Raw genomic sequence first — 12,464 nt, 5'->3', positions numbered from 1 at the left:
TCAACCGGAGAACAATTCCAAGGTGGGTGGGGAGGAGATGCGAGAATTCAGATTTGCCTCTGGAACTTCCATGGAAGAACCACGTGCCCTGAGCGGCGATGGGCTGGCTGAACCCAAGTCTCCGCGATAATGAGGGGTTTGTGTGCACTCCCAGATCTCCGGAATGGAGTGAGTGCGACCCCCTTTCATTCCAGGGCTGGGCTTCCTCACTTAAAGAGGGATAGTTTTCTTGTTATTGTCCAGGCTCATTTCCAGTTTCCTACCCATTCAGTGATGAAAGTGGGCTACAGTCTCTCTAGGTGCTAGAACCCATCATTAGCACGTTCCATTTTGCCAGCCAAGCATGTTTCTTAAATGGGTCAGAGTTACCCAAGAAGCAAGAGAATTGGACCTTGGTAAGATTTTTTTGGCCAAGCTAGTCAGGGACCAAAGTTGGTTCTAGAGTTTCTCTTGTCCCTGAGGAAGACCTAAGGTGACTTGCTGATTTTTAAGGTAGCTTATAACTTAGAATGAGTTTAATTTGGTCATTGAGGCTTTCCCTATGAAGAAATCTTAAGTTGAGGTCTTCAAATGCAGGAAAATGGAAGTCACCATTTTCTCTTCCAGACACTGTATGTGTACAGGAGATTCTTCCCAAAAAATCCTCCACCACATCTGATTACAGTTGTCTTATGAAATTCAGAAAAGGAATGAAAGCATCACATGAATAAATAAGGCCCACCTCATTCTAGTTTTGTTAATGGACTATAGTGGGTGAAGGCTTAGTCTCCTGTAGAGAACACCCAGGTAGAACTTTAAAATAGACCCTAAAAGCACAACTTTATTCAGGTCCCCTTGCAGCTATCCCCTCTGCTTTCTGCTTCTTTAGAAATATTTTGCCTTTGGGGGTTAAATGATTTCAAGTGTACAGTCTCCTTCCTGTGTATATGCTAACTTCAGTTATGTTAGTAAAAATTGAAGTGCTTTATATAAAAATAGAGGACCAGATCTTTCTCAATATGGACCGGAAGCTAGCTTCTAAATTCTTCAAAATTAATGCACTGGAATGAGGGAACCTGAAGGAATATAATAAAAAAATAATCCTGCTGCTTGGTTGCGGTGGCTTCGACAAGTAGCATTGTGTGGGGGCTGAGTTAATTGACTCTTGATTTCCTAAATAACTCTCCTCAGCGTTTAAAATGCATTTAGTGTGTGTGTGAAGGACGATATGTGACACAGATTCAACACTAGGAATATGTATTTGTTAGGTGACTATTAGAACTAATTCTGATTCTTTTGTCACCACTCAGAATGTAGTGGAAGAGGACCACTCGGCTTGCAGGGAGCCAAGGGCAACAGCCCTAGCATGACCCACCTGCTGTCCCTGCTGGTCCTGAAGAAACCGAGCTTGAGTCATGCTAAGTGTGTGTTCACATTACTTACTGTAACAGGCCTGTATCTCCATTTCATTGCCCAACAAATATTCCTGAAATAATCACCATGTGCACTGTGCTGTTTGAATATATTTATTCTCAAAAGTAAATAAATTTGAGGGTTAAAGAGAAATGCAATGTCACTGGCCTCCCCCCTACCCCCGCTGTAAATTTTAGAGACAAGTACAACAGCTGGGACTGACTGATTGGACGTCAGATGAAGAGGTAAAGGAATAGAAAACTGCAACAGCTGTGGCTGTGAAGGCTTCAGAGAATCTTTTATGATCAGTTCTGGCGTCATTCGAATCTCTGTGCAAGTTGCCCCATATAGCTTGGAAACTTGGCTGCCTACTTTAGAAGTTAGGAGAGAGCAGCAGTCTTTTCAAAAGGTTAAGGCATGCCAGGGTGAATAACCTCTGTTCTACTCTGTACTTAGGGGTTCTTTGAAATCCAGTCTCCCTCTGAAACTCACTGCTTAGCAGCATTACCACTGAAGAGAGTCTAAAAGGCCATACTGGGGCAGCTAACCACTGGTGGTCCTAGGTGGATGACTCAGCACTGCTACAAGGTTATTTGAGCTCTGAGGTTCCTTCTGGCCTCACCTGCTCCATCTCAGCAGGTGAGAAAGGAACAGTGTTGCCCAGCCTCCCCCAGGCTGTTCTTAATTACTGTCCATGGACAGCAGGGTTGTGCTCCTGTCAAGCATGACTTTCCTCAGCAGTGAGGTCAGGGCAGCTTCTGTGGTTTTCTGCTAAAGTCTCTGGTAGTATAAATGCATTCAGGTTTATGTATTCAGAAGTATGCTCATCTCTTTGGCTTTGAGCAGTCCTGCTAATGCTGGGCTAAGTTTCAGAAGGGTCCAGAGATATTTAGAATAAGGTTTGGAAGATACTTGATGGCTTCATAGCACGCACTGTCAAGGAGCATCAGCTTTACTGGTGTACATGCTGTAGCATGGTCTGCTTTTGGAGATTTTTACCTTTAGACCTCTGCCGTTGTTACACTGGATGGTTCTTCTTAATTTTCTAGTTTTCTTCTTCCTGAGCTCCTGTTTATGTTTCTGCTCCCCTATACATCCCAGGATGGCCAGTTATGAACTGTAGACCCTGAAGGGGTAGATAACTTTTTATTTCTGGAAGGTTAGTCCTAACCTTGGAGTTCCTGGGTGGTGCAGATGGTTCACACTCTTGGTTAGTTTGAGTCCACTTTATTCCAAGGGTACCTTGGAAGAAAGGCCTAGTGACCTAATTCCAAAAAGTCAACCATTGAAAACCCTACGGAGCATGATTCTACTCTGACACACATGGGTCACCATCAGTCATAGTCAACGCGAAGGTAATTCACTTAGCTTTTAGCTCTAACTGTTAGGAATAGCTGCCTGGAAAGCCAATAAAAATCCTCAATAAAACACTGATACTCAATGTGACTCATCAGAAATGGGTGTGTGGTATTTCTCAAACCTATTTGACTGCAGATTCCTTTTTATTAAAGCGTGCCTCAGGGTTCATCTTCTAGGGAGCATACTTTGGGAAATTGTCGTCTCTTCCAACTCACTCCTAGTCCCTGCATTCTGATTGCTTTACCTTGCAACCCAAAAATACAGTACTTGAGCCAGCCACTTCAACAGGATGTGGGAGCTTGTTAGACACAGACAATCGTAGGCTCTGTTCTAGACCAACTGAATCAGAATCTGCACTGTAACAAGATCCCCTAGGGGTTTCTAATAAGGCAGCTTGAGAAGCAGTGTTTTAGACTATGGCAGTCAGCTTTCACATTCATGCACGAAACCATTCTGATAAAAGCCACCCACGACTCTTTTCTCACCAAACTTTTCTTGTCCTCTCTGGTAATTTAATATGATGGTGCTGACCAGCCTTTTAAACCTTAGTAAGAAAGTAATGCATGCTCATGATAATAAATTCAAATTGTACAAAGTGGTGGAAAATAAAAAGTTCAAGTTCCCCTACAAAAAAGTTCAAGTTCCCCTACTCCCATTCCTAATTCCCAGAGATAACCACAGGATTCGTTGTTGTTTGTTGTTCTTTTTGTTGTATCCGTTCAGAAATCTTCTCTTTAAGTATTGGGGTATATATATATATATATATGTATAAAAATTTTTTTATACATATATGTATACATTTTTTATACATATATAGTGCTTTAGAAGAAGGTTTACAGAGCAAATTAGTTTCTCATTAAACAATTCACATATTGTTTTGTGACATTGCCAACCCCACGACATGTCAACACTCTTCCCTTCTCAACCTTGGGTTCCCCATTACCAGCTACCCTGTCCACTCCTGCCTTCTCGTCCTTGCCCCTGGGCTGGTGTGCACATTTAGTCTCCTTTTGTTTCATGGGCGTTTTAGTTGTTGCCTGAAGGGTGAACCTCAGAAGGGGGCATATGTAATTTTTTATTGCACAAGTGATACCATATTGAACATACTGTTCTGTGACTTAATTCATTTAACAGTAAAATTGGAGGCAGTATCAGTTCACATGGAGTTGCTCACTTCTCAGAACTTTTTCCTCCCTTATCTCCCTGGTGTATCTCCTTCCTGGTTCTCCTCTTACTTGCTGACCTCTTTTTAATCTCTTTTGCTGCCTCCCTTCCAGTTCTTCTGTCCTTGTCTTTCTTCACCTCTCATATCCACGTTCTCGGGTTTGTTCTCACCTACCCAGGTTTTCAGCCATTGCGTTATGGGTGGAACCTCCCAGATCTCTCGCTTTGGAGCAGTCCTTTCTTTTGGGCTCCAAGCCCATTTTCCCCACTGTTGGTTGAACATCCTATAGACTCCCCAAATCCAGTATGTACAAGTTATTTGTCAAAACCTGCTCCTTACCTTCTTTGGAGAGAATGGCATATCCTGCACCAGTCACCAAAGCCAGAGACCTGGAAGCCAGCTCATCTTCTTTTTTTCACAGTATTTGCCACATTTGGAGCCCTGGTGGCACATTGGTTAAGAGCTCAGCTACTTACCAAAAAGGTCAGCAGTTTGAATACACCAGTCACTCCTTGGAAACCCTATGGGGCAGTTCTACCCTGTCCTATAGGGTCACTGTGAGTTGTAATTGACTCAACTGCAATGAGTTATTTTTCGCTTTGGCTGCATTTGGTGGATCACCAAGTTCTGTCTTCTGTTCTTCCTTAACATCTCTTAAACCTATCCTATTTTTCTTCATTTCCAGTGCTTAATTGTAGTATGCTGCTTTCATTTACAAGAGTCCTTTGACCGGTGAGTCACACCATCTGACTGCCCACCACACTGCTTCCCATCATCTGTCTAAACACTCATCTGCTTTAAACTCTCCAGTGCCTTGAAGGTAGATCCCAAACTTCTTAGCATGATGGATAGTACCTTGCAAGATCTTTTCTTTTCCTCACCACCTGAGCCTTTGCTTTGCCCCACCTCAGAGCTTTTGCTCTAGCCAAGCCAAATGACTGGCAGTCCTTGGGTGGCATAAGTGGTTAAGTGCTCTGCTACTAGCAGAAAGGTTGGCAGTTTGGACCCACCCAGAGGTGTCTGAGAAGACAGGCTTGACATTCTGCTTCTGAAAGGTCACAACCTTGAAAACGATATGGAGCAGTTCTATTCTGCCCATGAGTTGGAAATGACTTGATGGCAACTAACAACAGCTTTCGAATCTCAGGTTACTCTGCCTCTGTATCTTTTCTCCCACTGCTCCCTTCTCCTCCATCCCCACTTCCAGTTGCTCGGACTCTTATCTGTTATTGGCTTCATGGGACTGATCTATTATGCTCTGCTTTTCACATTCTCTCTAGCACCTCTCACCTCTATGGTAATTTGTATTCAGCCCTAGGACAGTGCTTTTTTTTTTTGTTTGTTTTTTTAGCAAATATAAATTTTTTTCTTTACATTTTATTGTGCTTTAGATGAAGGTTTACAGGGCAAATTAGTTTCTCGTTACACAATTAATATACATGCTGTTTTGTGACATTGGTTGCCAGTACCACGACATGTCAATACTACCCCCTTCTTGACCTTGGGTTCCCCCTTACTAGCTTTCCTGTCCCTTCCTGCCTTCCTGAAGGACAATGCTATTTATAAATCCAGGGACAGAGCCTCACCTTCAGTACTTAAGCAGCTGTTAGTTTCATTTTTTATATTAATACACTAAACAGCATAACGTTAAACACACACACTCTCTCTCTTAGCTTAAAGGGACGTGGTTTTGTAGGAATACCTTTTATATAGTCATTGTGTATGTATCCATACATACTCATGTAGACCCCCTTGAAACTAACAGCCTGTGTTTCTGAGGCAGGAGCTGCTACTGGGGAGGCAGGCTGTTGTCTTTGGTTAAATCCTAAGTATACTAAGGTGCCTTGGTCTTGTTAGCACCAAGCTCAAATATTCTTCAAACTTGAGAAATACGGTTTTTTTTGGTTTTGAAAGAAAAAATGTATTAAAATAATTTTATCATCATTTTACCAACAAAATCCACTTTTGCTCATAATGCTTATATAAATACAAAACCAAAAAAATTTACAAATTTTATACAAATAAAACTACAAAGCTAATAAAATTTAAATTGACAACATTCAATTCAGTGTGATAAATGACAGTTTTTCCGAATTAAGTCACCTCTTTCAAGGTGAAAATGGTATTGACTATTAAGTCGTGGTGATTTTGGAGTCTCTGAATGCTGAAAGGTGACTCAGTTATTCCTCCACTTATAAACTGTTTTGAAAAACATTCCTTCGTCCAGCATGAAGTTATGGCATTCAGGCTTCACTTCGGTTTGAGTACTCAAAACAGTCTTGATCTTGTAAAGACTCATTAATGAGTCCAAAACAAAGTTAAGAATATTTCATGCCAACCTGATTATGAACACTTTAGTGCAAGTGTTGAGGTAGTGCTTGGCTATAAAATTGTCATCCAATGACCTAGAATGTACTTAGTATTTGAAAAATTATCAAAATAAAATTATAAAATATAAAAATGTAGTGTATAAAATGTAAAAAAAAAAAACTCAAAAACGTATCCAGAGACCCCCATTTGAAAAATAGTGCTTTCAGCCAGTAATCCCCAAGGAGTTGCCTGGGCACATGCCTCTGAATCTTCTGGAGTACTTGTTAAAAATGCAAGTTTCTGCTCTACCCCCACCATAGAAGGAGTCAGAATGGGCCACGACAGACCTGTTCTTTTTTTAATTGTACTTTAGATGAAGGCTTACAGAACAAACTAGTTTCTCATCAAACAGTTTGTACACACATTGTTATATGACATTGGTTAACAACCCCATGACATGTCAACAGTCTCCCTTCTTAACCCTGGGTTCCCTATTACCAGCTTTCCTGTTCCCTCCTACTTTCCAGTCCTCATCCCAGGGCTGATGTGCCACTTTAGTCTTGTTTTGTTCCATGGGCCTGTTCAATCTTTGGCTGAAGGGCGAACCTCAGGAGTGACTTCATCACTGAACTGAACAGGTGTCCGGGAGCCATACTCTCAGGGTTTCCCTACTCTCTGTCAGGCCAGCAAGTCTGGTCTTCCTTTTTGAGTTAGAATTTTGTTCTACTTTTTTCTCCAGCTCTGTCCAGGACCCTCTGTTGTGATCCCTGTCAGAGTGGTCAGTGGTGTTAGCCAGGCACCATCACGTAGTATTGGACTCAGTCTGGAAGAGGCCGTGGCGGATGTGGTCCATTAGTCCTTTAGACTAATCTTTCACTTGTATATTTAATTTTCTTCTTTCTTCCTTGCATCCGAAGGGGTGAGACCAGCGGAGTATCCTAGATGGCCGCTCACAGGCTTTTAAGACCCCAGATGCTACTCACCAAAGTAGAATGTAGAACATATTCTTTATAACCTATGTTATGCCAGTTGAGCTAGATGTTCCCTGAGACCACGGTCCCCACAGCTCTCAGCCCAGCAATTGAGTCCTTCAGGGAGTTTGGATGTGTCTGTGAAGCTACCATGACCTTGCCTTTTACAGGTTGTGCTGGCTTCCCCAGTATTGTAAGACTTATATTTTTAATAAACACACTGAAGCATGAAAATTTTGGTTGTAAGCCAGATGAGCTAAGCAGCCCAGTCCTGTAGTTAAAAACAAACAAAAAACACCTTGGTGAGTACCCCCTAGGCATATTGTTTTTAGTTGTCATCTAGTGGGTTCCAACTCATGATGATCCTTTGTATAACAGAATGAATTCGCGAAACATTGCATGGTCCCGTACCATCTTCATGATCATTGGTATTTTTGAGTCCATCGTTGTGGCTGTTGTGTAGTGCCTTCCAACCTAGAGTACTCATCTTCCAGCACTATATCAAACAATATTCTGTTGTAATCCATAAGGCTTTCATTGGCTAATTTTTGGAAGTAGATTGGAAGGCTTTTCTTCCTAGTCTGTCTTAGCCTGGAAGCTCTGCTGAAACCTGTCCACTGTGGATGACCCTGCTGGTATTTGAAACACATTGGCATAACTTCCAGTATCATAGCAACACACAAGGTACCACAGTACAACAAGCTAACAGATGGGTGGTGGCTCTAGGCATATAGTGTTTTTTTAATTACTCAGGGGCACTCGGGTGTTGCGATTTCTTCTGGTTAGAGAGGTACCTGTCTTATGCCCTGGGAGACAGGCCTCTGCATCCTTCTCACTGGCAACCTCCTCTCTACGGACTCCAGCTGCAGCAGCCTGAGCTTGGAGGGTTCAGCCTTTTGTGGTAGGGAAAAGCCTACCTCTTCCCTGGAGGAGTGATTTGCAGTAAGATTACCAGATGGATAGCTTCTCAAATACAGTAGATTTTTCACCTGCCAAACATTTAAGATGTTTATTATTATTTTTTATTATTATACCAGATATTGCTCTGTCCTAAAATATTTTGGAGAGAGCCAAAGTCAATGTGACTCATTTACCTTTCTTCCTATAATTAAAAAAAAAAAAAAGTTTCAATACTCTAGTCCATGAGAATGAATTCATAAAACAGGCTATAAGGATTCTTGGAAAGCCTCTTCCTTTCATGATGCAAATCTCAGAATCATCCCAAGGACTTATGCCTCTTCTGTAGCTGCTGTATCAGTGCCAGCTTTCAGCAACATGGATCAGTGTCTGCTGGATAAAGTATGGACCCTGTGTGGACATATGCTGTTTAGGTACTTAGATATAGACACTGAGACTATTCAGAGCAACTAAGTTCCTTTTGTGAGTCTTTGCCCACTGATGGAAGGTGCTCTCTTGGTATAGGCATTCAAGGAATGAGGCTGCTGGTAGCCTACTCAGCTTACTGGCTTTTCTTTCTGAAGCAGTCACAAGGTTACCATTGTTCCACATTGCATATATATATATATATATATATATATATATATATATATATATATATATATATATATATATATATATATATATATATTTTATTATTTATTTATTTATTATTGTGCTTGAAGTGAAACTTTACAGCTTAAGTTAGTTTCTCATACAAAAATTTATACACACATTGTTATGTGACCCTAGTTTCTATCCCTATGATATGTCCACACACTCCTCCTTTCCACCCTGGATTTCCCATGTCCATTCAACCAGCTCCTGTCCCTTTCTGCCTTATCATCTCACCTCCAGCAGGAGCTGCCCATTTAGTCTCAAGTATCTACTTGAACTAGAAGCACTTCCTTGACGAGTATCATTTTATCTCTTATAGTCCAGTCTAATCTTTGTCTGAAGAGTTGGCTTCGGGAATGGTTTTGGTTCTGGGTTAACAAAGAGTCTGGGGGCTTTGTATTCTGGGGTTCCTCCAGTCTCAGTCAGACCATTAAGTCTGGTATTTTTACTAGAATTTGAGTTCTGTGTTCCACTTTTTTTCCGCTCCATCAGGGACTCTCTGTTGTGTTTCCTGTCAGGGTGGTCATTGGTAGTAGCAAGGCACCGTCTAGATCTTCTAGTCTCAGGCCGATGGAGCCTCTGGTTTATGTGGCCCTTTTTGGTCTCTTGAGCTAATATTTTCCTTGTGTCTTTGATATTCTTCAATTCTCCTTTGCTCCAGGTGGGTTGGGACCAATTAATGCATCTTAGATGACCCCTCGCAAGGTTTTAAGACCCCCAGATGCCACTCACTGAAGTGGGATGCAGAACATCTTCTTAATATACTTTGTTCTTACACTTGGCCTAGATGTCCCCTGAAACCATGGTCACCAGACTCCTGACCCTGCTGCTGTGTCTCTTGAAGTATATGGTTGTATTGAGGAAATTTCTTAGCTTTTGGTTCAGTCCGCTTTTACTAACTTCCCCTGCATTGTGTGTTGTCCTTCCCTTCGCCTAAGATAATTCTTATTTACTGTCTAGTTAGTGAATGCCCCTCTCCCTCCCTCTCCACCCTCATAACCATCAAAGGATGTTTTCTTCTATGTTTAAACCTTTTCTTGATTTCTTATAATAATGGTCTCATACAATATTTGTCCTTTTGAGACTGACTAATTTCACTCAGCATAGTGCCTTCCAGATTAATCCATGTCCACATTGCATATTAATCTTTGCTTTTAAATGGTGGATTCAGGGCACTGTTATGGTTTCCTTCTGAGCCTTGCTCAGTTACTGCAAATCTTGGTGGGCCCCCAAACCAAAACCCACTGCATTTGAGTCAATTCTGACTTATAGCAGCCCTCTCGGACAGAGTAGAACTGCCCCCATAGGGTTTCTAAGGCTGTAAATCTTTACAGAAGCAGACTGCTACATCTTTCATGTGTAGAGTGGCTAGTGGGTTCAAACTGCTGACCTTTCGGTTAACTGCCGAGTGCTTAACGAACTGCGCCACCAGGACTCCTTGATGGCCCCTAGCACATATTATTTCTAGAGATAGATATCCTTGACCCTTCATCTCCAGGGTGTGTATAAAGACTTAGAATGGCTATTGTAGTCCCTGTAATATTTCAGTGCTAACTCTTTGGGACAAAACAAACCCCAGCTCCCTAATAAATTTGGCCTAGGCATAGATTGGGACATAGATTAGCTCCTAAAAAAAATGGATTCAAGTCAACTTTGAATTTGCCTGTAGTCATAGAGTTCACAGATGGCAAACATCCTGGTGCCTCCAAGAAATAATGACCCTGTTTAGGTGGTGATCTTGATTCCTTACTGAACCCTTTTATCTCTTTCTCATAAATCGATGTGACTTGGGGGATATAACTCACATAATTCTCAGAGACAAGATTGATTCTCCACCCCTTGCAAATGCTAACCTCGCTGCCCTCTAAAGTCTGGGTGGGACACTCGTAGACATTGTCTCTGTACTTCTGGATTCTATCTTTATGACTCTGACAGACACTCATGTAATACAGAATGACATAAATTTCACTCAGGATTTTGCCAGCCCAGCCAAAGCAAGACTTCACCAATACATTCATTCATTCTTCCGTATCTTCAACCCATATGGCATACTATATGACTGGCACTAGGAATATAGCGATGACCAAGGCAGACATAGAATCCTCATGGGGATTATATTCAGGTAGGGTTGGGGTTGGGAGAAAGACATTAAAAAAGTAAATATTAATAAAATAACTATAAATTATGATTATTTTATTAGAAATAGAGTGAAGTGTGAGAGAATACCTGGGGTGAATGGCACTTAGGAAGATCAGAGAAGGCCTCTCTGAGAAGGAGTCATCTATGGCAAGAGCTGATTGAAGAGTGCTCCAGACAGAATTCAAAATTCAAAGGCCAAAGCTAGGAAGCGTCTGGGAGTATCATCTAGATCTTGAAAAAAGATTGATATAGCTAAAATGTGGTTGATAAAATGGAGAGTGGCAAGAGATGGGGTTGGAAGATCGGCAGTGCTTCTTCGTACCGAGCTGCATAGACCATGGCGCAGAGTTTGGTCTTTATCCCAAACACAGGAAGAACCTGCTGAAAGATTTTTAAACTAGGAAGTGACATGACCTGCCTTGTGTTATTTAAAGATCACATTGGCTGCTGTAAGGAGAAAGGATTGGAGAAGGACAAGCATAGAAGCAGGAAGACCAATTAGGAAGCTATTACAGTAGTGTGGGCATAAGATGAGGGTGGCTGGGGGGGGGCATAGCAGTGAAGATGAGGAGGAATGGATGAATTTGACGATTAACTTAATAAGACTTACTGATACATTAGATTGGTGGTGGGAGTGACTTTATCCCTAAGACCTCTCAAATTATGTTTCAGTTTTTTCACTAAGAGAATAACAAATAGGTATAAAAATATTTTAAATGGGAAACAGATACCCTAAACCTTGATGCTACTTTATCAGTCATTGAACTCATTATTTTATGTCTGCTGTTGGAAAATCATTTGAGTTCTGATGGCCCTGAAATGTTCTCACAGTTCAAGCTGCATTTCTAGCATACTTCCATGGCCAAACATCTGAGGTTTAATAGCCACTGATGTGTTTAGGTGACAGTGATATTTGGGTGGCTGACACTGGAGCTGGAATCAGAGTCAAATATGGTACCTCAGGTTAAATAAAAAAAAATAAGATGTGTGAAATGGGGATTTTGGACAACCATGTTGATTATTTAAATACAGTTAGATACAAATTTGGCTAGGGCCAGTGGAAAAGAAAAAAGGGCCAGGAACTCACAAAATCTTCAGAAGGTCTAAAGCATGGTCCCCAAAACTAATCAAAATTATACTAACAGGCAAAGAAAAGACCTCAGCCTGCCAGAGAGCAGAGGCTAAAGTCAAAGCAAAGGAAGCTTTAAGGTAGACACTTAGACTGGGGCCTGGGATGGACCCCCCATTGTTCTACCCGCTGGATCTTGTTACTTCAGCACAAGGTCATGGTCTTTATCTGTAATTACTCTGAGCTTCCTGAGTCAACACTGTCTCTGGAATGGTCCTTCTAGGTCTTGATGATCTAGCCCTGAGACTGTAGTCCTCTTCTGCCAGGTAAAGCACAGATCCAGGACTTTTCTCTCTCTTTGTGTAAATTGAGGGCAGGTAGCAGGGGGAGTAGATTAGGGGGTCTGAGGAACCTTTTTTTTTTTTTTTTTAGACAATGTTTCTCAAAATGTGGTTGGTGGACCATTTACATCAGAAGTAACTTGCTAAAATGCAGATTCCTAGGC

The 12,464-nt window shown here is 41.5% G+C and overlaps 1 protein-coding gene across 4 annotated transcripts in view; it reads left to right on the top strand.

The window, feature by feature from the left end:
• The window catches only part of RTN1 (reticulon 1), a 257,793-nt gene that overhangs the window by 144,221 nt on the left and 101,108 nt on the right, over positions 1–12,464 (top strand). The gene's annotated exons all lie outside the window — the stretch shown is intronic.

Source organism: Elephas maximus, chromosome 10 (assembly GCF_024166365.1).
Source record: "Elephas maximus indicus isolate mEleMax1 chromosome 10, mEleMax1 primary haplotype, whole genome shotgun sequence".
Taxonomy (NCBI): Eukaryota; Metazoa; Chordata; class Mammalia; order Proboscidea; family Elephantidae; genus Elephas; species Elephas maximus.
Note: the sequence above shows the minus strand (reverse complement) of the source record. Positions and strands in the feature narration are given on the sequence as shown.